This window comes from Plectropomus leopardus, chromosome 13 (assembly GCF_026936395.1).
Source record: "Plectropomus leopardus strain MGB_pleo_1.0 chromosome 13, ASM2693639v1, whole genome shotgun sequence".
In the NCBI taxonomy this organism is placed as follows: domain Eukaryota; kingdom Metazoa; phylum Chordata; class Actinopteri; order Perciformes; family Serranidae; genus Plectropomus; species Plectropomus leopardus.
In genome coordinates, this window is record NC_142188.1 from 8,730,468 (window position 1) to 8,752,357 (window position 21,890).

Consider the following 21,890-nt stretch of genomic DNA (forward strand, 5'->3'; position numbering starts at 1 on the left):
GTGATTAATAAATGGCTTGTTTGCTTGTTTTTCAGTAACGGAAAGTGAGTGCTTTTACTCAAGTACTGTATTTATTTACAAACTTATTTATCTGGTCTGTGTACTTGTACTAGTTGAATATTCCCATTTCATGCTACTTTGTAGCATGATTACTTGTTCTACTTTGTAGTACTTTAACTCATCTACATCAGTATAAGGCTCGTAATGCATAAAGTCCACCAATATGCTGATGACGTTTACTTTAATGAGTTGGGGGAACTCTCAGCAGTACATTTGTTCAGCTTATCTCAGGTCAAAAGATACCAAAAAAAAAAAAAAATTAATTCGATTTAGCTAAATGTAGTTCCGTTAAGTTAATAAGAACAGGTTCCACTAAAATCCTGACTGATGTTTTATAGCTCACGCTGTTCTTCTGTTTTTTAATGCAGGATTTTTATGTGTTTTTATGTTGTGGTTTTGTGGCTCTGACTTAAGTGAAGGGTAAATACTACCAATAAACATGAAAAAAATCAATTATTGAAAACAGCAAAATATAATAAGTGCACTGCGCCATGAATTAAAAGACCTTCGTTTTGTTTTTAGTATCAAGCCTTAATCAAGTATTGGTGAAAATGTATTTAAAAACCTTTTTTTAAATACATTTCACAGATTATAGGAAGAAAAACTAATATACTTGTTGGTCTATAAAATCTACGCACCAGCCCCAAAGTTCAGCTCAGGTCCTTGCACTCTGTTGGCATAAAAATTAGTTTAGGTGAAATGAAGAGATTTTTTTGTAACAGTGCCTGAGGCCAAGCCTCTCTTGTTTTTTCTTTTTTTTTCTTACCCTTATCCTCTTTGCATCAGCGTGTGTGTGTGTGTGTGTGTGTGTGTGTGCGCGCGTGCGTGCGTGCGTGCGTGTGTGTCTGTGTGTGTGTGTGTGTGTGTGTGTGTGTGTGTGTGTGTGTGCGCGTGCGTGCGTGTCTGTGTGTGTGTGTGCGTGCGTGTCTGTGCGTGTGTGCGTGTGTGCGTGTGTGTGTGTGTGCTCATCTGCAGGACATGGAAAGTACGGTGCCTTCCACAGCTTGGCACAAACACATGCTCAGATAATTATATGTCTTCCACACACAGACACACACACAAAAACACAACTCATTAAGACACATACACATAAACTGCTTCTGCACACACACGCACACACACACATATTCACACACGTGTGCATGAGTCAGAGCAGCAGTCCGGCAGGGTGGATTCCTCCATCTGCAGAGAAAGAGAGAAGTAACAGATTTAACCCTTTGTGGTTTCAAGGTGAGAGGACAGGCAGAGTCCCATACAGCATGTTTGCTGTTAAATCCAGCTCAAAATAAATTGCATGATTATTTTCTGCTACGGCATACACCTCTGATATGTAAATCTAATGCGATGCGGACTTTTTATAGAGAAATAATATTTTACAAAGTAGAGACATTTAATTTTGTGTTTGTTTTTCTGATACTTCCCTCTGTTTTAACTTGTGTACAATATTTGTCAAAGCTAATCAAAGCTGTGTTGTAATATGATGTTTTTTATAACTGGTTCATTCACCAGCCTTAAGTTATGGGTCCAGGGAAAAGTTACAGCTTCTTTAGAGTGTCTATTAAACCCTTTATTGCTTGTTTATGTACCACTTAGAAATGCTAAATGTAAGGAGTTAAGGTGCATTCTTCTTCTTTACTTTAGATTTCTTTGAAAAACATGGGAGGAAGACAATGAGCATGCTTAAGAAGAAATGGTCCCAAAATTAGCATGACATCAGTAAAAGGTTACAAGAAAATTACCTGAAAATAAAGTTAAAAAAAAAAAAAAAGGCCAAAGGAGGCAAGGAAATGACCTTAAGAACATGCAAAAATTAAAATAAAATAAATGTGTACTTTTTCTGTGACATAATGTTAAAAATAAAATCATAAGAATTATAAATATAGTTTCCTGGACAGTAAGCTGAAACTTTACAAACTTGTGAATACTAAGGGAGAGTTACTGCGCCAATATAGATTTCTGAACATACTAGTTGGTGGAGCAGGACCTTTTTAGCCTAAACCTTCCCACCGCCCCAAATATTTTAAATGAGCAGTTTGTGCCGATCATGTCCGACAATAAGTTGTAAAGAAAAGTTGCTGAACTTTGATCTGGTCCAGCTGTCCAGCAGCTCCCAGCAGAGGTCCTACCTGTGGTGTCAAACTGAAGAGTAAAACTGAGGCCATGATTGCATAGGCAGCATTTTTAATCAGAGGTGCACTTCGTGGTTTTCAGTGGTCTGGCTGCAACCAGCACCTGTCTCCTCCAGCAGGAACCAGGTGTACGCAGAATTTCCTGACTGACATTTCACTTGCAACTCCTCGCTGTCACTCTCACTCGGTCTTTCTTCTCTCTCCTACACTCACACACATGCAAGCGCATGCACACACTCACACATACACACACACACACACACTCATATGTGAGCCGGTGAGTCTGCTGTGTATTTAGTGTTGGGGCCAAGAGGAGACATATTCAGGATGCTGTGGTCAGAGACCTCCAGTCTATTCTCTTCCTCTATTGATTGCTATGTGTCTGTGTCTGTGTCTGTGTGTGTGTGTGTGTGTGTGTGTGTGTGTGTGTGTGTGTGTGTGTGAGAGAGAGAGAGAGAGAGAGAAACAGCAACCAATAGTGTAGGGAGTATTCAGGTTCTTCACTTGAATAAAAAAATACTGTGCTGAAAAAGTAAATGATTACAAGTAAAAATGTCTTGCATTTATAAGTGCAAGTACACAAGTGCAAAAAATGGTTTCTTTTCTTGTTCAACTCAATTTGTATAAGAACACTCTGCACACCATGGAGATGTTACATTGGCATGTTTAGGCACAAAAACAACGTGGTTAGAAAAAGGTTGTTTTGATTTGAATTACCCTGTTGAGGATGCACAATCCGGGCAGGAAAAGCAGCGACGTCTCAGTAAAAAATGAATGCTTTTCTTGATGAAAAAGCTGTGAGAAGCTAAGTGACAGGCTGCTAAAAAAGTTGTATTAAAAAAGCTGCTGCTGAAAAAATGGTGCAAAAGAATTGCTGCAAAACACCCGTGTTTGGTAGCTAAAAAGGCATGAGAAACACAGCGCTACATTACTATCATCTTTGTTGTTTGTTGGTCTATAACAGTAATCTTGGCAGGCGTCTAACCTAGATGTCACACATCCACCATCTTCCCCACATGACAAAGTCAGCTGGTATACTATGTCACTTTATAAATGTTGATATTTTCCGTATGAAACAATACCAACACTTTCCTCTGGTGACTGGGCTGAGCATTTTACTGTTGTATCTGGTCAGGTGATGGTAATCTTAGCTACTTTTATAGTATCCATCCATCCATCCATCCATCCATCCATCCATTTTCTTCTGCTTATCCGGGGTCGGGTCGCAGGGGCAGCAGCCTAAGCAGGGAAGCCCAGACTTCCCTCTCCCCGGCCACTTCGTCCAGCTCTTTCCGGGGGATCCGGAGGCATTCCCAGGCCAGCTGAGAGACATAGTCTCTCCAGCGTGTCCTGGGTTTTCCCCGGGGCCTCCAACAGTGGGACGAACACCTCACCAGGGAGGCATCCTAATTAGACGCCCGAGCCACCTCATCTGGCTCCTCTCAACACGGAGGAGCAGCGGCTCTACTCGGAGCTCCTCCCGAATTACAGAGTTTCTCACCCTATCTCTAAGGGAGAGCCCAGCCACCCTACGCAGGAAGCTCATTTCGGCCGCTTGTACCCGCGATCTTGTTTTTTCGGTCACTACCCAAAGCTTGTGACCATAGGTGAGGGTAGGAACGAGGATCGACCGGTAAATCACTACGACAGATCGGTGCAGAGTCCGCATTACTGCAGACGCTGCACAGATCCGCCTGTCGATCTCCCGCTACATCTGTCTCTCACTCATAAATAAGACCCTGAGGTACTTAAACTCCTCCACTTGGGGCAGGATCTCCTCCACGATCTGGAGGGGGCACTCCACCCTTTTCCGGCTGAGAACCATGGCCTCGAATTGGGGGTGCTGATTCTCATCTCGGCCGCTTCACACTCGGCTGCGAACCGATCCAGTGAGATGAAGGTCACGGCCTGATGAAGCCAACAGGACCACATTGTCTGCGAAAAGCAGCGACCCAATCCAAACCGGACCCCCTCAACACCCTGGCTGCACCTAGAAATTCTGTCCATAAAAGTTCTGAACAGAATCGGTGACAAAGGAGTCCAACCCTCACTGGAAACAAGTCCGACTTACTGCCAGCAATGCGGACCAAGTTCTGGCACTGGTCGCACAGGGAGCGGACGGCCCGTATCAAGGGGTCCGATACCCAATACTCCCAGAGTACCCCCCACAGGACTCCCCGAGGGACATGGTCGAATGCCTTCTTCAAGTCCACAAAGCACATGTGGACTGGTTGGGCAAACTCCCATGCACCCTCAAGGATCCTGCCAAGGGTCCACAGCTGGTCCACAGTTCCACGTCCAGGATGAAAACCGCATTGCTCCTCCTGGATCCGAGGCTCGACTATCCGGCAGACCCTCCTCTCCAGTACCCCTGAATGGACCTTACCAGGGAGGCTGAAGAGTGTGATCCCCATATAGTTGGAACACACCCTCCGGTCCCCCTTCTTAAAAAGAGGGACCACCACCCCAGTCTGCCAGTCCAGAGGCACTGCCCCCGATGTCCATTACTTTTATAGTAATGCATCATATTTTATGGTTAGAAGACAACATAACAGACAAAAGGCCGTCCAGTAAGGCCTGATGTGCCGTTGATCATGATTGCAAACTCCTGTTCAGACACTCGCTCACTTCCTCGTGTTTCATCATATACAGTCTGACTTATGACAAACAGCTTAGCCTTCCTGACACTGCAGATAGTATGTTCTGCTAAATATTTCACTCCACTCGGCTGCAAGCGTCACAAAGTTATCAGATCTCACTTGTGTATTATCTGTTAACAAGCAAATATTGAAAAGAAGATGTTATGAAAGTTGTATGGAAATGCAAAGTAGATGTTTTGGTTCAGAGGCACATTTAAAATACATGGTTTTGGATGGAAATGTATGGACAGGCTAGTTTTATCAGCTGATATCATCACTGAGAAATCAGGATCAGTGTATTTGTTGGAAATTGTGGTGGAATAAGTACATTTATACAAGTATAGTTAAGTACGGTTTTGAAATACTTAAACTTGAGTGTTTCCATTTAATGCTACTGGATGCTTTATTGTACTTTTTTTGACAGCTAAAGTTAATTTAGTTAATTTAAAGGATGGGTTCAGACAGCTGAGTCCGTTTGTCTACTAGAGATTGTTTCCTTCTTGACTCCAGTGTTAAAAATCAGGCCTCACTGTGTTTCCCTGCTGAGCTTCAGCAGAAAAAAGTACAACATGAGCATGATTTTCTTCCTTAAGACTCTAATTTTGGAAAATATGACCTCAATCTGACTATAGAATATTCACAAATACAGACAGGGGAGGGGCCAACCGACTTTATCATCTTAAGTTCATATAGCCTATGAAAATTCTTTACACATAACAGAGTATACATCTCTTTTAGGTTGCAGTATTTTCTTTTTCATATTTCAAGTTTAAAATAATTTTTGCCATAATATAGTTTTGGCACCGAATGTCAGTGCGAGATGTTGGACTCTTACAGACAGATGTTACATTTTGGTTGGATTGTAAATCAGATTGATCATATTTTCATTGTCTGTCAACATTAGAATTTCGCTTTGTGTGGATGTTAACACTATGATGTTTTGCAGATTTTGGGTTTTGTTCTCCATACCTCACAGCTAAATGTTGTCAGTTTACATCAAGATGATGATGAGACGTTTGTAAAATGTTAGATTTTGGTTGACAACACAACTTAAAACAAACAAAATATGAACATCAGGTGTTGTCAGTATTCTGCATTAAATTGCCGTTGGCATTAGATGTCCTGACATTGAAGTTTGTTCACCAAACCTAAATTCGACTAAACATCAATGTGTAACGATGTAGGTGGCAATTTACTGTCATCTCATATTTACTGTGACTGTCATGTTTTATAGTGATATTCATCCTTAAGATATCCAGCCTCAGTACTCTCATTAACAACTACAGGCTTGTTACAGTTCCAAAAACTTAAAATTCCTGATGTTTTTATTTTTTTAGTGTTGATATAGTATTTTTTAACTGTCAAACATTAATATTTGCATGGGCTCCGTGGATTAGACTAACTTTTTGTGTTTGTGTTTGTGTCCCTCCTCAAATGGAAAAGAGATGTGAAAACTCAAAAGAAACTAACCAGGCCAAGCAAATAAATCTAATTCAAATAAAAGCCTGTTTGGCTGCAGAAAAAAATAGCTGAGGAGATTAATTCGGTGATGGAAGTCATTGTAAAGCAGAAAAACTGTATTGAAACTGCTGCAGTAATGCGAAAATAGTATGAATAACTTGAGACGTGGGTGTAGTAATGAGATGAGACATACAATATGTGCATAGTTTTAACTCTTACAACCTATTTTTTTTATGGAAGTTCTGCTTTTTAAATGGTTTTGTGGTGCTGGGGAAGAGAGGGATGACATTGCAAAGGTCACAATACTGTCTTCAACATTTCACATTCACAAGTCATTCTTTTCTACGTGAAAGTTACATTTTTTAAAGGCCCTGAGATATAAATAAAATTCAAGTTCCTATCCTGTTTTTATCGTTCTGCTGGCTCTTGCTGCAAGATAAATGTGAATTTTAAAAAAATCCAAAAAGAGTTTAAATAACAGAATTTCTTTCTCTTTCTGTAAATCTATTTCTTTTTTTAAAAAATTGTTTTAATTGAATTGAATATAATTTTATTTATATATTCATTCATTTATTTTTTGATAATTTATCACTTGGAGTTGTTAACATATCCAGAAAAAACGTGATTTGGGGTGACCAGCTTAAACCTCCTATCGTTTAGCCATTTTATGAAACAAGGACAAAAATACTTAAATTTATGAATATTCTTGCACACTAAATTATTTAAAAGAAAGTTTTAAAGGATATGTATAACTTTATATTTTTTCTTAACTTCCATTCAGCTTGTAAGAAAGTTCCCTTTATGTTCAATTATGTCTTGTTAAATTCTATTTAAAATATATATAGCCTATATATATATATGACTAAACTCTCTGTTTTCTCTTCATCTGCAACATTATATTATTATTTTCTTTACCTTCTGGATGTAAACATACTTTTATTCATTTAAATGTGATCTGGGAGTAATTAATCTCACCCCCTGTAGCTGGTAACATTTAGCAGAGCAGTATCACAGTCGGAGGTGTGACTTTGAACACCTAATTATGAGGCAGTTTACTAATGTCTTTCTCCTAATCTTAAACTGTAACTGAGGGTGAAGGCCAAGAAACATCCACAACTCCATAACTCGCCACAGCTCTCTGTCACTCTGTATTTGCAAGGCCACGCCCACTTTTAGTGATCCAATCAGATTTTAAAACTTTCAATTTGCATATAAAAAGTTAAAAGTAAACCATAATACTACATAGAAATTAATTTCCCTAAAGGATTTAGCTTTTAAATGCGGATGTGACAGGGCCAGTTACATGCTGGACGGGTGCACATACTGAGGGAGAGTGAGGTGATGACAGCAGGTGTGTGAGCTGGTGGAGGATCAGGAGACACATTCAGGGACACACTCAGAGCAACTGGTGGCATCAGAAATGACAGGAGAGGCACAAGCAAGAGGCAACCACCACCTACCCACCCAGAGAAAGTGAGGAATCCACAGACACAAAATCCAACTTTGTACCTTAATTATGAGAAAACACAACAACAGTACAGCGCCTAGTCACACTGTTTATCTGTATATCCAGAAAATGTAAAGTTTTAAAGGTGAGGTGTGTATGATGTGGGGGATTTATTGGCGTCTAGCAGTGAATTACAGATTGCAACTGGCTGAAACTCTTTTTTTTTTACCAGGAGCTGAATTATCTGCAGAGGCCTCCACCTCTAAAAAAAAAAACCAACAACAAACAAACCAAAAACCAAACAAACAAGTGGAAGTAAAAAAGAAGAAGTGGTCATGATATGTATGATTTGAAGGAATTATATTGCATTTACTGTGAAATTAACATTATCCTGATTAAAAATATATAGTGACCTGTTAATGTATAATGTTATCTGTGATTTTATAGAAACTTATTTTAGAGCCACTGACTGAGCAGAAAACACCACAGACACATTCAGTAGTTCAGCGAGAGCCACAAGTATGAATAATCTGTCTCTGATTTTCTGCATCACTGATAAACTGCAGGCTCCTGTGGGGAGACTTTAGCTATACTGTAAATGAGTGATTTTGTTAGGAGGCATTTATGTCACATTACAGCTCAACCAGTTGTATGAAGTGTATTATTAATGTTTTTGGTTCTTATGCTGACACTTACAGAGTGACACTCCTCAAAGAAGCTGTGAAAGATGCTTTTCCAATGATTTCAAGCTGAAACTCAGAACATGACCTGCTCCCGACCAGGTAATGTTTGACACATAAGTTACCATGGCGATACAGTCGGGTTAAAAGAGAGCCACCTTTGTAGTACGGGAAACCCTGGCTTTAACTCAACAGACGCTTATCGCTAAGGCACTAATCTCGCTTTGTAGTACACCCCCGAGGTGATAAAAGAACTGTAAAAACCCAAATAAAGCAATTTTTGATTGAATTTGATGTTTGGCATGTTGCTGCAGACAACTCATCCACCACATACCAATGTGTGGTCACATTTTTTCCCCAATAACTTCACATACAGAGGCTCAGGAGGTTTTCCCTGCAGGCTGAGTTATCTGCAGAGGTCTCTATCTCACAAAAAAAACAAACAAACAAAACGAGACCCAGTGATTTAAACTGCTAAATAAAGTAGGTATAAGTTATAAATCAGTGTAACTTCAGCGTTGCCCATTGCAGTTGGGCTTTTTACTATGGGGGCCACTGCAAAAATGTTTTGCTTGTCCATTCTGGGCGCCGGTGCAACATGGCTATCTCAATAAATAAGGACTTGCTCCCAATTTAGATTAAAACGGCTCATTCTAAAATATCCAAAACACCACAGTCCTTATTTTCACATGATTATACACTAAAAAAAACATACTTTTTATATTCTATTCTATTTCTGCTAACCCCCCCCAAATCCTTCAAACTGGACCTTTAAGTAAATTGTCATTTCTCTGCTGTAGGCCTCATCAGTAAGCCCTCAGTGTCGGTGAAAACATCCCACACTGTATTTTACCCAGAGTCAAAGGCAAAATGCGGCCCGATGCTAAAATCTAGTTTGAGTTGTTTGCAGGGCAGCTGGTTATTTGCATTTCTTCTGCAACATTTTTCTATATGCCATGTTTCCTTACATCATGTGACCTTGATCCTTTCTTCTTAAAATTTTATTCACACATCCTCATTAAAATGTAGAGTACTTCCTATGATATGTGATGTCCCTTTGATGAGAGCTGCAGGAAAGACAGCTTCAGAGGGCTGTGGCTTTCCGAAAGAATCTGTGTGTGTGTGTGTGTGTCCATGCACATGCAGTATATTAGGCTGTTTTTGTCTCGTATCAAAGCATCTCTATATGTGAGCTGCACTGCAGTGTCGGGTGCAGTGTTGCAGCTCTTTGGCTCAGTGTTACATCAGCCTCAGTGAATGCAGCTCTGCAGCGGTTTAGACCGACGTACACCGCCGGAGTCATTGAGGCGAATCGAGCCAGCCGCTCCAGAGTCAACCTAACAAATCCAAGCTAAAGAGGGGACAAACCACAAGTGAACCAAAGTAAAGGAAATAAAACCAGCTTAAACAGCCCACAGCAAATGACAATCAGACACAACCAATTTAACTCAAACTAGTTCAGACTAACTTGATATGCACAGGAGACCATAGTACTCCGTTAGACTAATCACAGCAGTCCCGAGCAAATGTGGCAAGGACAAAACCAAACCACAAAACACCAAAACACCCTCTGCCAGAGAGCCCAAACAGGATCCAAGTTAAAAACAGCCAAATCAAACACACCCAACCCAACCTGGTCAAAATAATCATAGTGAAACAGGCTAATAGTAAAATCTCCCTCCAGTCAAAATTAATTAGCACAAACTAAATCAACCAGCCACCAATTAGTCAACCATCAAATAATTCATCCAAACAATGTGAGACAAATTAACCATTTTAAACTGGGCAAATTGACTTGATTTCTTTCGCAAACATGGTTGAGAAAGAGAAAAAAAATTAGCAAGAATTTATTGAAAAAATAACCTTAAAATTAGTAAAAAAAAAAAAAAAATCCAAAAGAATGGTTTTTTTTTATAAAAGGAAATGAGCTGGAAAGGGGGATTTAAAAAGTTAAATATTTTTTTTTAAATCATTTTAAATATGCAATAATGATAATTAAAAATATTGTTTTTCCCTAGCTTTTTTTTCTCTTTTCCTTCAACATTTTCCCTATCTTTTAAAAAATAATTCTCTAAATATGCTAATTTTCTGAAAACTGTGCAACATTTGTTTCCAATTTGCTCCTTTTTCCTCCCATGTTTTGAATGGCTTTTCACCAGTGTGCTCAGGGTTCAAAGGTTAAAATACTTGTGAAATGTATCTAAAAGCAGCAAAAGGAAGGTGATGTCCCCCCAGGTTTCAAAGGGTTAAGTAATGAATCTACTGACTTTCTAGCTAAAAGAATAGATTGGCACATTAATAAGTACTGTACGCTTATTTGCTTTCTTGCCAAGAGTTAGACGAGATGATTGATGCCGTTTCAATGTTTGTACAGTAAATAGGAAACTGCAGCTAGTTTCCTTCGCCAAGCACAAAGGAAACAGGAAACAGAGAGGGGAGCAGCTAGTCTGGCCCTGTCCCAATAAAATATCCAGCTTCCAACCTCTAAAGCTCACCAATCACACTACTATATCTCGTTTGTTTTCTATGCTAAGCTTTGCTCACTGGCTTCTGGCTGTAGTTTCATATTTACTGTATAAATATTAGGGTGGTATCAATCTTTTTATAGAAGTCTGGGCAAGAAAGCACATGAGCATTCAAATAAATACACCCAAAATCAGCCTACTTCTCACTAATGAGGAGTAAACGTCCAAGCATATTCTACAGCCAAATTAATCAGCGTTTGTTCTTTAAAGGGACAGTTCACTCCAAAGTCAAAAATACATTTTTTTCCTCTGACCAATTTTCTTTCTGACAAACTACTTCTGCCAACCATCTCACGATGATATGATACATGATAAAAGGCTGCAAACGTTAATAGTATGGCTGGCAGGTGTTTTCTAGTAGAAACTGCTCACAGCAAGGTCTGTGGATACCCTGGACAGAGGAATTATAAATGTATTTTTTTGGCACCTTGAACACAACAGTAACATTATACAGTATTAGGAAAAGGCAGACATCTCTAAAGCCAAATCTCCAACACTGGGCAACTCAATAACAAAACCAAAACAATCTAAGCCGATAAATAGCACTGCTGGTAAGAGGAAAAATGTGTATTTCTGGTTTGGGGTGAACTGTCCTTTTAATTTTTTTTAACAGTAATAGTTCATTTTCTTATTGGTTATTGGATGTTTCCTGTTCAATGTGTAAAATTTCATGCAAATCAACACTACTAACCAGAAAGAGATTCAAAGTGAGCCAAAAGACACTAAAATACTTGCAGAGAAAGAAAAGTAACAAAAAAAACCCCCAAAAAGGACACCTATCCCCCCAAAAAAAGAAAAACATAAACAGAGAGATATAAAACCACACAACCACAAAGCAATGCAAAACAACAAAACAAAACAAGACTAAACAACTATAAATAAAATGTTAGTTTGTTGTTGTTCTCATTTGTGACGGTGTTTGGGGGGGCTTTTGCATATCTGTGCCCCGGCGCTGGTTGTCTGATAATCCGCCCCTGCTTGTACCATTGAAATTTGATCAATGAGCCAAAAAATTTGTGACAAAGTTGTCATTCCTTTGTACTGATGATTTAATTGACAGTTTCATGCCTGAATATAACACGTAGAAGTGCTCTCCAACTATGAGTCATGTGTCGCTGTCTGTGTGAAAAATGAATGGGACGATCCACTCCTCCCACTTCACAACTCTATTGTTTTGTAATTCCCCAAAAACCTATGAACAACAATGAATTGATCTATCAATGAAGCAATGACTGTGTGTCTGAACACTATTAAAAACACACCAATCATAGTTGATTTTTTGTCAGTCACACACACCATCACCACCTGCTGCTGTTAATACTCACTGCTGCACCAAATGTGTGTTAATGTGTGGCTTAAAATATTCCCTCAAAATTGCACTGTTTGAGTTATGTTTGCTACAACTACAGTGCCGAGGAATATTTTATGAAAGTATTTAAAATACGAAAAAAGATGAATGTCTATGGATTCATCTGATGTCCGTTTCATGAAAAAGTGACCAAGATAGTTTGTAAATTTAGAGAATAATAGTGAGTGTTTTAAAACTGTGCACCATCTGCACTATGAGACAAAATGTAAATAACAATTTGCATATTGTCCTTAAAGTGCCGTCCATTATATCTGCACACATGCAGCTTACTGTAAAAGGCAACAAACTGAACCGACTTATTGGAAATGATAAATTGTGTTTGACTGATTCACTTCCTGTACTGGCTCGCATGCTCAACTTCACTTCCTGTTTACAGCTCCAACATCCCACAAACCCCTGCTACTCTAATAGGAAATGCTACACACAGGCCCAAAGACTGCAGCCAGCAGAGTTTCAGTAAGTTCACCCAGAGATGACTGTCATGATATACATCTTCCTCTAATTGATTTACCTCTTTAAAGGCCACCAAATCTACAGGCTTTCTTTCCTCCTTTCTTTTTTCTGTCCTTTTCATCTGTTCCTTTATTCTTGATACTCTTGATTGCTGCTTGTTGCTTAACTACTGCCCTCCTTCTGTGTGTTTTGTATATTTTGCATGTATTGGTCTCACAGATGACTGTCATGGCATGTTTGCTTTATTGTGAAACCAGTGAAGGGTGGATGTTTGCACAGGAACTCCAGTCATAATAATGAGTGGATTTTAAAGCATATAGCATGATTATCATGTGTATTAATTTGCTCTTTTATAGGATGAGAACCTTGTGAAATCCTCAGGACCATGAAATCACCTCAGCACCAAGTGAGCATGCATGTTTTTTTAAACTGAAGACATTTGTTTTCTTTCTTTTTGTGGCCTATAAACAGTGGTGGGATGTAACTAAGTTTCCTGTTTACTGGTCTTTGAGGGTACTTGTATTTTACTTGAGTATTTTATTTTGATGCTACTTAATACTTTTATTCAGAGGGATTATTGTGCTTTTTATGTCACTACATTTATCTGACAGCTTCAGGTATTTTCCAAATTATGATTTTTGCATAAAAAATCCACCCACCCATCCATTGTTGTCCCCTTGTTGCCCAGCTACCCTGCACAACTAAGAGCGGTTCAAGGACACTATGACTGATCAGGACTTTCCGGAGCACGCCCCCCCAGGTTGGACTCAGCCCGAAAATACTACTTGGAGCCGCCTCCCTGTGGGCCCACCACCCACGGGGAAAGGGATCGTGGTCGGGTGTGTTGTGTGGGCTCCAGGCGTGCTGATCCTCGGCATCGTAAAAACATAAGATGAGTTGATAAAATGTGATCTTTTGTTATAAATTAAATTACCAAAGAGTTGCAACAGTTATCTGAATAATTAATCGGTCATTTCACAGAAATTAAATTGCCAACTATTTTGATAAACATTTAAGGCTTTTTGATTTTTTTTTTAAATATCATTTTGAGTTTTGGAGGATGTAATTTTTATTTTTGTTAACACTTTTGAGGTTGTATTTATGTTTCTTTATAGGGAAAAAAATATTATTATATATATATATTATATATTATATATATTATATATTATATATACAATATTTTCTATTTTTTCTTTTTTTTATTTTGAGTTTTTTTTAGTTTAGATTTTTTTAATGCTTATTTCCTTTTTTGTAATTTTAGTTTTGGGGTGTTTTTCTGTTTCTTCTGTAATTATTTTAAGTAAGTAAGTAATTAAAGTACATTTTCCTGATAATACTTACTTTTACTTCAGTAACATTTTCAATGCAGGACTTTTACTTGTAACAGAGTATTTTCACAGTGTGGTAACAGTACTTTTACATAAGTAAAATATGGATACTTAATCCAGCAGTGCGTTTAAACTTATATAATGTGACCAACTTTGACTCTTTGAAATATGTGCTGGCACTGTGTTTAAACTCTTTCTTTAATGATTTCTCTCCTGCCTTCATTTCTTTATTACAGGATGAAGACCATGATGCATGAATGCTCAAACAGTTTCCCAGGATCATTTGTCTTCAGCGGCACGAGGGGAATTTGCAAGGTAGGAACTTAACAGACACAGCATCAAAATCACACAGCAGCTGTAAACTTCTCAGTTCATATTTGTCTGTGCAAACAGGGTTTTAGCCACAGAAGATCTACAGTATCTGCTCAGGTCTTTATGGACTTGGAGTAGTTGTTAACCCTTTAAAACCTAATCAAGTAAGTTTGCTTTCTTTTTAAAACATTGGGAGAAAGCAACAAGAAACTTAACAAGACATGGACCCAAAATTAGAAAAAAAAAAAACTCTGATAAAAAGCATAAATAAATAAAAAGTAAAAACCAAACAAGAAAATGACCTAAATAGGGCTTAAATAAATAAAAAGAAAGTATTTATTTTATATATTATATTATATATTTTTTTCTGTAACATAATTTTAATAAAATAATCAAATTATTATAATAATAAATAAAGTTTTCTGGAATTTTCCTATTTAATCTTTTTTCTTTTTCTAATAATCCCACCATCTAAACTTTTAGGTAATTTTCTTGTCACCATTTAAAGATTTTTCTGCTGTTTGTGGGAGATTTTTAGCCAGCCATTTTTTTGTCTGTATGCATCACAAGAAAACTGATATCAGTCTAGGTTTCAAGGGGTTAATTTGTTTTGTTCCCTTTAATTCCAGCATGCTTCAGTGGTATAATTTCTTGTAACCTTGTTTTCAGACTTGACTTTAATATTATTGTTATATTTAGTGTTTGGGAAGTTTTATCAGCTCTTTCTTGCCCTGTGTCGGTTCACAAAGTCACAAGGGCATCCTCTTATCTTCCCTCTCTTACTACATATCCTGTGGGTCGTTTTTTCTCAGTAAATGTGACATGTAAGTGTGACAAATGTCATGCGAGTCTGTGAGGGCAAAAGGGTAAAAGTGCCTCCACATGCCAGTCAGTTTTGCATCAGAAAATACAGAACTGTTGCTTATGAATGCTTCTCGCCAAACATTAAGAAACACTTGCACTGGAACAGACTTATTTTTAAATTTTGATGTAACTCAACTGTGAAGAAAATATTGCAGATCCAAATTAACAGTTTTGACTTTGCTCGGGGAAGTTTGGTGCTCAGCCTGCACTGTTGCCTCTGTGCCCTCTGGGTTAATGACAGGTTTGTCTCACACAACATATAATCGCTGGCAGTTAGCAGAGCAAACACGTCATTCAGTGAGTCAGAGTGAGATTCAGTGTTATTCTGTCTCATGATATTCCCCCAGACAAAAGAAGCTGTTGTTCTTCTTTGGTTTGAGAACAGTTAAATGACTCTTATTAGAGCAGTTTCTGGAGTTTTTTTTGTAAAATATGTTCTGGTTAAGGATGATTTGTGATTTTTACAAAGAAATAAATATAAGTTGAATTAGTTGTATGGAAAGAATGTGAAAACTGCAAAACATCAGATCTGTGACTGTCTGACTGCAGCAGCTCTTAGTATTCAAGCAGGACACTTTTTCAGTGCAGGCTGTGTTTTGCCAAAAGTGGCAGCAACTTTTTTAAAATCGGAAGAAGATATCCAGGCTGTGAAGTGTGTATTTTGATGGTTTTAGCAATCTGGGGGCTTTTAGAGTCTATAATTAAAACCTACGTATGGTGGGTGTTTACAGACAGATTCCTGCGTCAATATTTCAGCCTAAATAGATTTTAAATGTACTTTAGGCTAACAAAAATGAATCAATTATGAGTATAATGTTTTATTACCAGAATAGTATTCAGAGTGAAGCAGGATATGAAACATTTATTATTTCACTTTCAAAGTTACACTATGAAAATTTTTCCTAAAATTGTTTTAAAAAAAACAATACATAGACTCATTAAAATGAATCATTATTAATGACACACCAGCAGTGTGTGGCTATGTATATGTAGAGCCCTGTGCCTGCATTTCCTTCTTATTTTGGTTTGTTGTGATGTTTCAGGGGGTCAACCTTTAGGTAACGGTGTGACCCCCAGCCAATAGCAATGTGAGGTTGGGTTTCTAAGGGTAACTTTGCTGTCTGCGTGTCTGTTTAGGGCAAGGTTCAGCCACATGTACGCGATGCAGACAGGACGAAAGATGTTCTTTTGTCTGAAAGCATACAACATCCATAAATGCAGTACCTTCCTGCATGGCCCTGTGGGTTATGGGTGTGTGCTTTAGAGTGTAACTGCTGCAAAACAATCAGAAAAATCCTGTTTTAATGCCTTGTTCTCGCCGCTCCGTCTCTTCAGTCACTCTCTAGTTTGCATAACCAATTCTGCTCTCTCAGTATCAGTTTTAAATGTTGTTTTTAGAAACAGTAAGCAAGAAATTCTGCACAGCATGCCTTTAAGTAAAATGTACAGAAAATAATCATAATTTGGCCGTTAAGCCAATAAATTAAATATAAAAAAGGTTGTATTTGGTGGGCTTAGATTTATGACCTCTCTGATAACAGTACACTGTTTCAGAGGAGTGTTGTTGTCACCTTAAAGTGATTTTAAGTTGACATTAAGGATTATGTATATATTTAATGGTGAAAAAGTTTTATTGATAGTTTATGCAACACAGTGTAATGGTTTATGTTGATTTAACCTCCATGACATCAGTACACAGTGATATAAAATGCTGCTGTAAATCATGGCACATGTTAATCACAGAGACAGTGCAAACTGTGTCAAAAGTTGTACGTTGAACACACCCCCTGCTGAATGGAGCTTTTCCAGTTGAAATGTTGCTCTGTTTGGACATAATTCAGTCATTCTTTAGTGAAAGGAGCCAAACAAGATCAAGTCCAGCTGCGATGCATTTACTATCTGAATCTGAAACCGATTTTTAGAATGAAGTAACTTTAATTTTACCCCATAAAATAACGTTTTAACATTGTCTCCAATGTTAAAAGTCCTGTAACAAGACAGCTTTATTAGATAAGTAAAAAAGTAAAAACAGCAGGATGGAATAACAACCTCAGACTACATGTTGTACAAGCTGTGGTTTATCTGTAACACACGTTCAAGACTTCCATCACAAGACTTCCTCCTCTCCTGCCATGTGCCTCATCATGCCACTCTGTGATATTTCATCAGCCGTTTGACTCACTGTAAAACTGTAAAATAGGCGCAAACACAAACACATCTAATCTCTGTGAAAGACCTTTTAAACCTCACTTAAGTTAAAAATCAGGTATTGCAGAATCTACCGCAGGTTTCAGACTCAAAAGGTTTCACATCTTCAAAAACAAAGGTATCAAAAGCTGCTCCATCTCCTCGGGCAACTAAACAGCCTCTCGCTCCCAAAATGGATTTTTCTCGCTGAACTCCGGGGAAAATGATGTGAGACGCACCTGACTAAAGTGAAAGGTTGAAAGGCTTGTGCAACATCCTTGATAATACTTTTATTTACTTTATTTTGGATATACAGTGTTGCTTTGAGGCTCTGTGTTGCATAGTGTTGCGTGACGTTGAGCTGTTGTCTTGTTTTTGTGTGGGTTTTTTTTTTTTTGTATTGTATCCGGTGGCTTCTCGTTGCATTGTGTTGCACTATATTGTATTCGTTAAAATTCCATAAAACTTAGTAATTTTGTTCATGGAATGAAGTATAGGAAGGCTGACAATTACTGCAGAAAGATGCACTTATGAATCCATTTGAAACATCAGTCTTTGTGCCATTTAAAGTCTTTGCTTTGACTTGAAGACTTTTTTTGTTTATCAGCCTGGCACATGAGCTGTAGGTAAGGAGTTAAAAGGACGTAGATAATAACCATGCAGGGAGGTTCTGATGAAATACCCTTCTGTGTTGCATTATGGGAAATGTAGGATTGAGTGTCCTTTGGGCGCATGACCCGTATGTGGAGCTTAAAATAAGAATTCTTGGAATAGCTCTGCTGCTTTGAATTTTTTAAATCTATCTCGTCTTCATGGAAGTGAAATACTGAATCACTGTCGTACTTTTTTTTTTACATCTCCTTTGAGAAAAGCTTTGTAGGCATGGTGTGCTTATCCGGACCCATGAGTCAGTATGGGAATGTCTTCACGAGGACATGAAACAGGAAATATACTGACTCGGATCAAACGTGCTATACTCGGCACTAATAGAAGCTATTAAAAGAGTCAATATTTATAACAAAACAGATACTCTGACAGTCAGTGTGTAAGTTAAGCTTCATTTATACAGCATGTTTTTAAAACATGCAAGTCTTTCACAAACACATGCACACACACTTAAAATAAATAAGTGAATGAATGAATTAATGGAGTTTCAGTATAATACAATATGGAACTCACAACTATGGGAAACACACAAGACCAAAATAAACAAATAAAAACTAAATACATACACACAATTTATGATGAAATATATTGCTTAGTTAGTGACCACTGGTTTTATGCTCCTTTTTTTGATGCATTGTGGGATACTCTGAGTCCACTATATAAGGTCGAATAATCCCCTCAGCACTTTCAGACAGCACTTCATAATGGTAAAGTCACTATATGGTGGACTATATAGTGAATATTGAGGGATTTTGAGCACAATCCATGTTTTGGCTTAAGATACCTGTTTTAAGTAGCACAATCTTGGTGGAAAAAAAGTGGACTGCAGCTTGATAAAATGACAATAAAGATATTACATATATATATATATAACTTTTTAATTAAGTTTATTTTATTTTATTTTATTTTATTTTATTTTATTTTATTTTATTTTATTTCATTTTATTTTTTTCAGATGTCTCGCTTAGCTGTCAGGCCATCCATTATCCCTGCATGTAGTTATAACAAAATCAACTCATTTATCATGTCACATCAGATTTATCGCATCATTGATATGATATGTATAAAACATACAAATGTAACATATTAATGGTTTGCAGAAACGTACAATGCCAGTGTTTTATACTGGCAAGTGGACCGCTCATTTCCAGCATGTTCTACTGACTTATTAATGGTCACTCGAATCTGTTGAGAGCAAAGGAGGAAGTAGCGTGATGTAGTCGCAGAGCCACCAGATCCGCAGAGAAAGGAGGTTGCTGTGGTTAGATTTGACACGGGAGACCACTGCACTGCTGCTGTTTTGTATTAATGCACCACTGTGCCAATGCATTAATTGTTTTCAAACCTTAACCAAATAGTTATTATTGTAACAACAAAGGACAAAGAAGTAATTTTAACCCAAGCCACAATTTTCCTCATAGTCTGCTATGTTCCTAAAACTGACCAAATCTTAAAGATCCTTTTAAGACGTGTGAATACGTATCAAAATACTCAGCTTTTAAAAAAAATGACTCTGATCTGTTTTTCGCAAAATTTTAGTTCATTTCACTTAGTAAGAATAAGGAAAAAATCAAAACTACACCTTCTACGTCACTGAAAAATCCAGAATCTATAAGTTCAAAAGTTAAACAATTACTTCCCTAAAAAGTGAGTTTGCAGTGTCTGTGTATATTAGACCACGGCTAAAGTCATGCCTTGAACTCTTGAACTCAGTTTTCTGTAGAGCTGCAACAATTAGCTGATCAAAAGACAATCAACACAAACTATTTTGATTTTCTATTTATCGATTCAGCCGTTTTAATCATTTTTCTAAGCAAAAATATCAAAGATTTGCTAGTTTCAGGTTTTTAAATGTAAGACTGTGCTGCTTTTTCTTTGCCATTTATGATCGTATATGAAGAGGTCTTTGGGTTTTGGACTATTGGTTGGAAAACAGAAGCAACTTGAAGATGTTGTTTGGGGTTTGCAGGAACTTTTGATTTACATTTTATTCATTTTTTGATATTTAATTGATTAAACGATTCATAGATCATAATAAGTTTTCAGGTGAGCTCAGAGCAATGTTCCACCTTTAACAGATAAATGTGAAAACTGCCTCAAAGTCAGTGGAGCTCAAACATCCATGTGAATTAATGAATAGAGACATTTGAGGGGAGCAGACATTAACTCTAGCAAGATTAGAAAAGTTTCACTTTTTGCACTGGGGATTTGTAAGGCATTGACCATCAATGACATCCTGCCAACAGCAGCGTCAGATAAGAAAAGGCTTTGCAAATATACTGGAACCGTATGTCAATCAACAAGCTTTTAAAGAGAAAGGGGAACTAAACAGGAAAAAGTTCCACCACAGTAAAAAAAAAAATAATAAAAAAGAGAAAAAAAACATGTTGCTGAAGCTCACCGTGTCCTCTGAGATACCTTTATTTCCCAGAAATGGAAACCAAGACATCTGAATGAGGAAGTGGTCATCACGTTGTAAATTGTCGTAAGCGCATACACCAGAATTTGGCCCATGAGACATACATAACCACAAACTATGGTAACCAGCCTGCTGTAAATGTTTGAAAATCTAAGTAAATTCTGAGAAAACAGTGGCAGAATATAGTATGTTGGTGTCATCCATTTTTGGGAGATGACCTGTAGATCCAGTCATCTCTTGTTTGATACCGTGTAACTCTGATGCAGAAGTTGATTGAGAAGTACCTTGCCACACATATAGAGTCATGCCTTGCCACCTGTCTCTGTCCGGGGTAACTTTTTGGCTCCAGTTGCAAAGATAAATGGATAATACATCATTTGCTCATATGAACAGACTCCCACTGCAAAGTCATTTGGACACAGTTGTGTTTAAGGGAGTGTGCAGCACCTCCTAAAGTTTAGTAAATTCATTCATTTTTAAAGCCGCCCTTTGCTCCCACTGACTAATGAAGAAGGGTTCACGTTTGATGCAACACAGGCAGATGAACGTTTGCAAGATCATTTATAAGGATTACTGGAGGACAGTTTAAAATGTTGGGGAGTTTCTACAGTTTATGAGTTGGATAGTGCAGCTACTGCAACTAGTTGGCATAGTTTGGATTGTGAAGTGGGGCTGTGTGAGGTATGATGCATTACCTACAGTACATGGCAATTGACTGTTTTGCTGTTATAGAAGACACAACTGTGTCATGTTATTTTGATGTGGACGCAGAGCGGTCTCACAGTCAGGTCCGCCACATCTAAAGGCCTCCTGGAGGGTCATGGAAAATATGTGTCACTGAGACAAACAATGTATGGTTGGGCTGATGTGAGCAAAGTCTCTTATTTGTGTCTGTCTGTCTCAGTCTCTTTTTCTTTGTCTTTAACTTTTTATTCTCACTGTCCTTTTCAGTAAATCCATGAATTCTCAACATGATGAAAACAAATCTGTTTTTTGGGGTTTTGTCTGTCCAACTTCCTTGAATGAGCTTGTGCCTGCATGTATGACAGAGTGTGTGCTCTTCTGATTCATTAAACACACAGGTCACCGTATGTCATGCAACAAGCTCCTCAACAGCAGTAGATCAGGTGATTGTTCTCATTAGATGAGGAAGCCTCTGACACACCTTTTCTTTGAAAATGGAGCAAAACACAGAAAAATATACCAGATGATTTTGCTAAATTAAAAACCTCTGATGTTCTGTTAAAGTCACTCAATTTAGTTTCTTTTGTTAACACAGCAAATTTTATCCTTTGGGTTTATTGTAATCTCTGCAGGGTAGGACTGCACACACACACACACACACACACAC

General features: G+C 37.8%; 1 long non-coding RNA gene across 1 annotated transcript in view; it reads left to right on the forward strand.

Moving 5' to 3' along the window:
* Positions 1-12,682: 12,682 nt before the first annotated feature.
* The window catches only part of LOC121954394 (uncharacterized), a 70,900-nt gene continuing 61,692 nt past the window's right edge, over positions 12,683-21,890 (forward strand). Inside the window, exons 1-3 of the long non-coding RNA XR_006106574.2 lie at positions 12,683-12,766; positions 13,120-13,169; positions 13,452-14,406. This is a non-coding gene — a long non-coding RNA (uncharacterized LOC121954394). The remainder of the gene's footprint in view (positions 12,767-13,119; positions 13,170-13,451; positions 14,407-21,890) is intronic.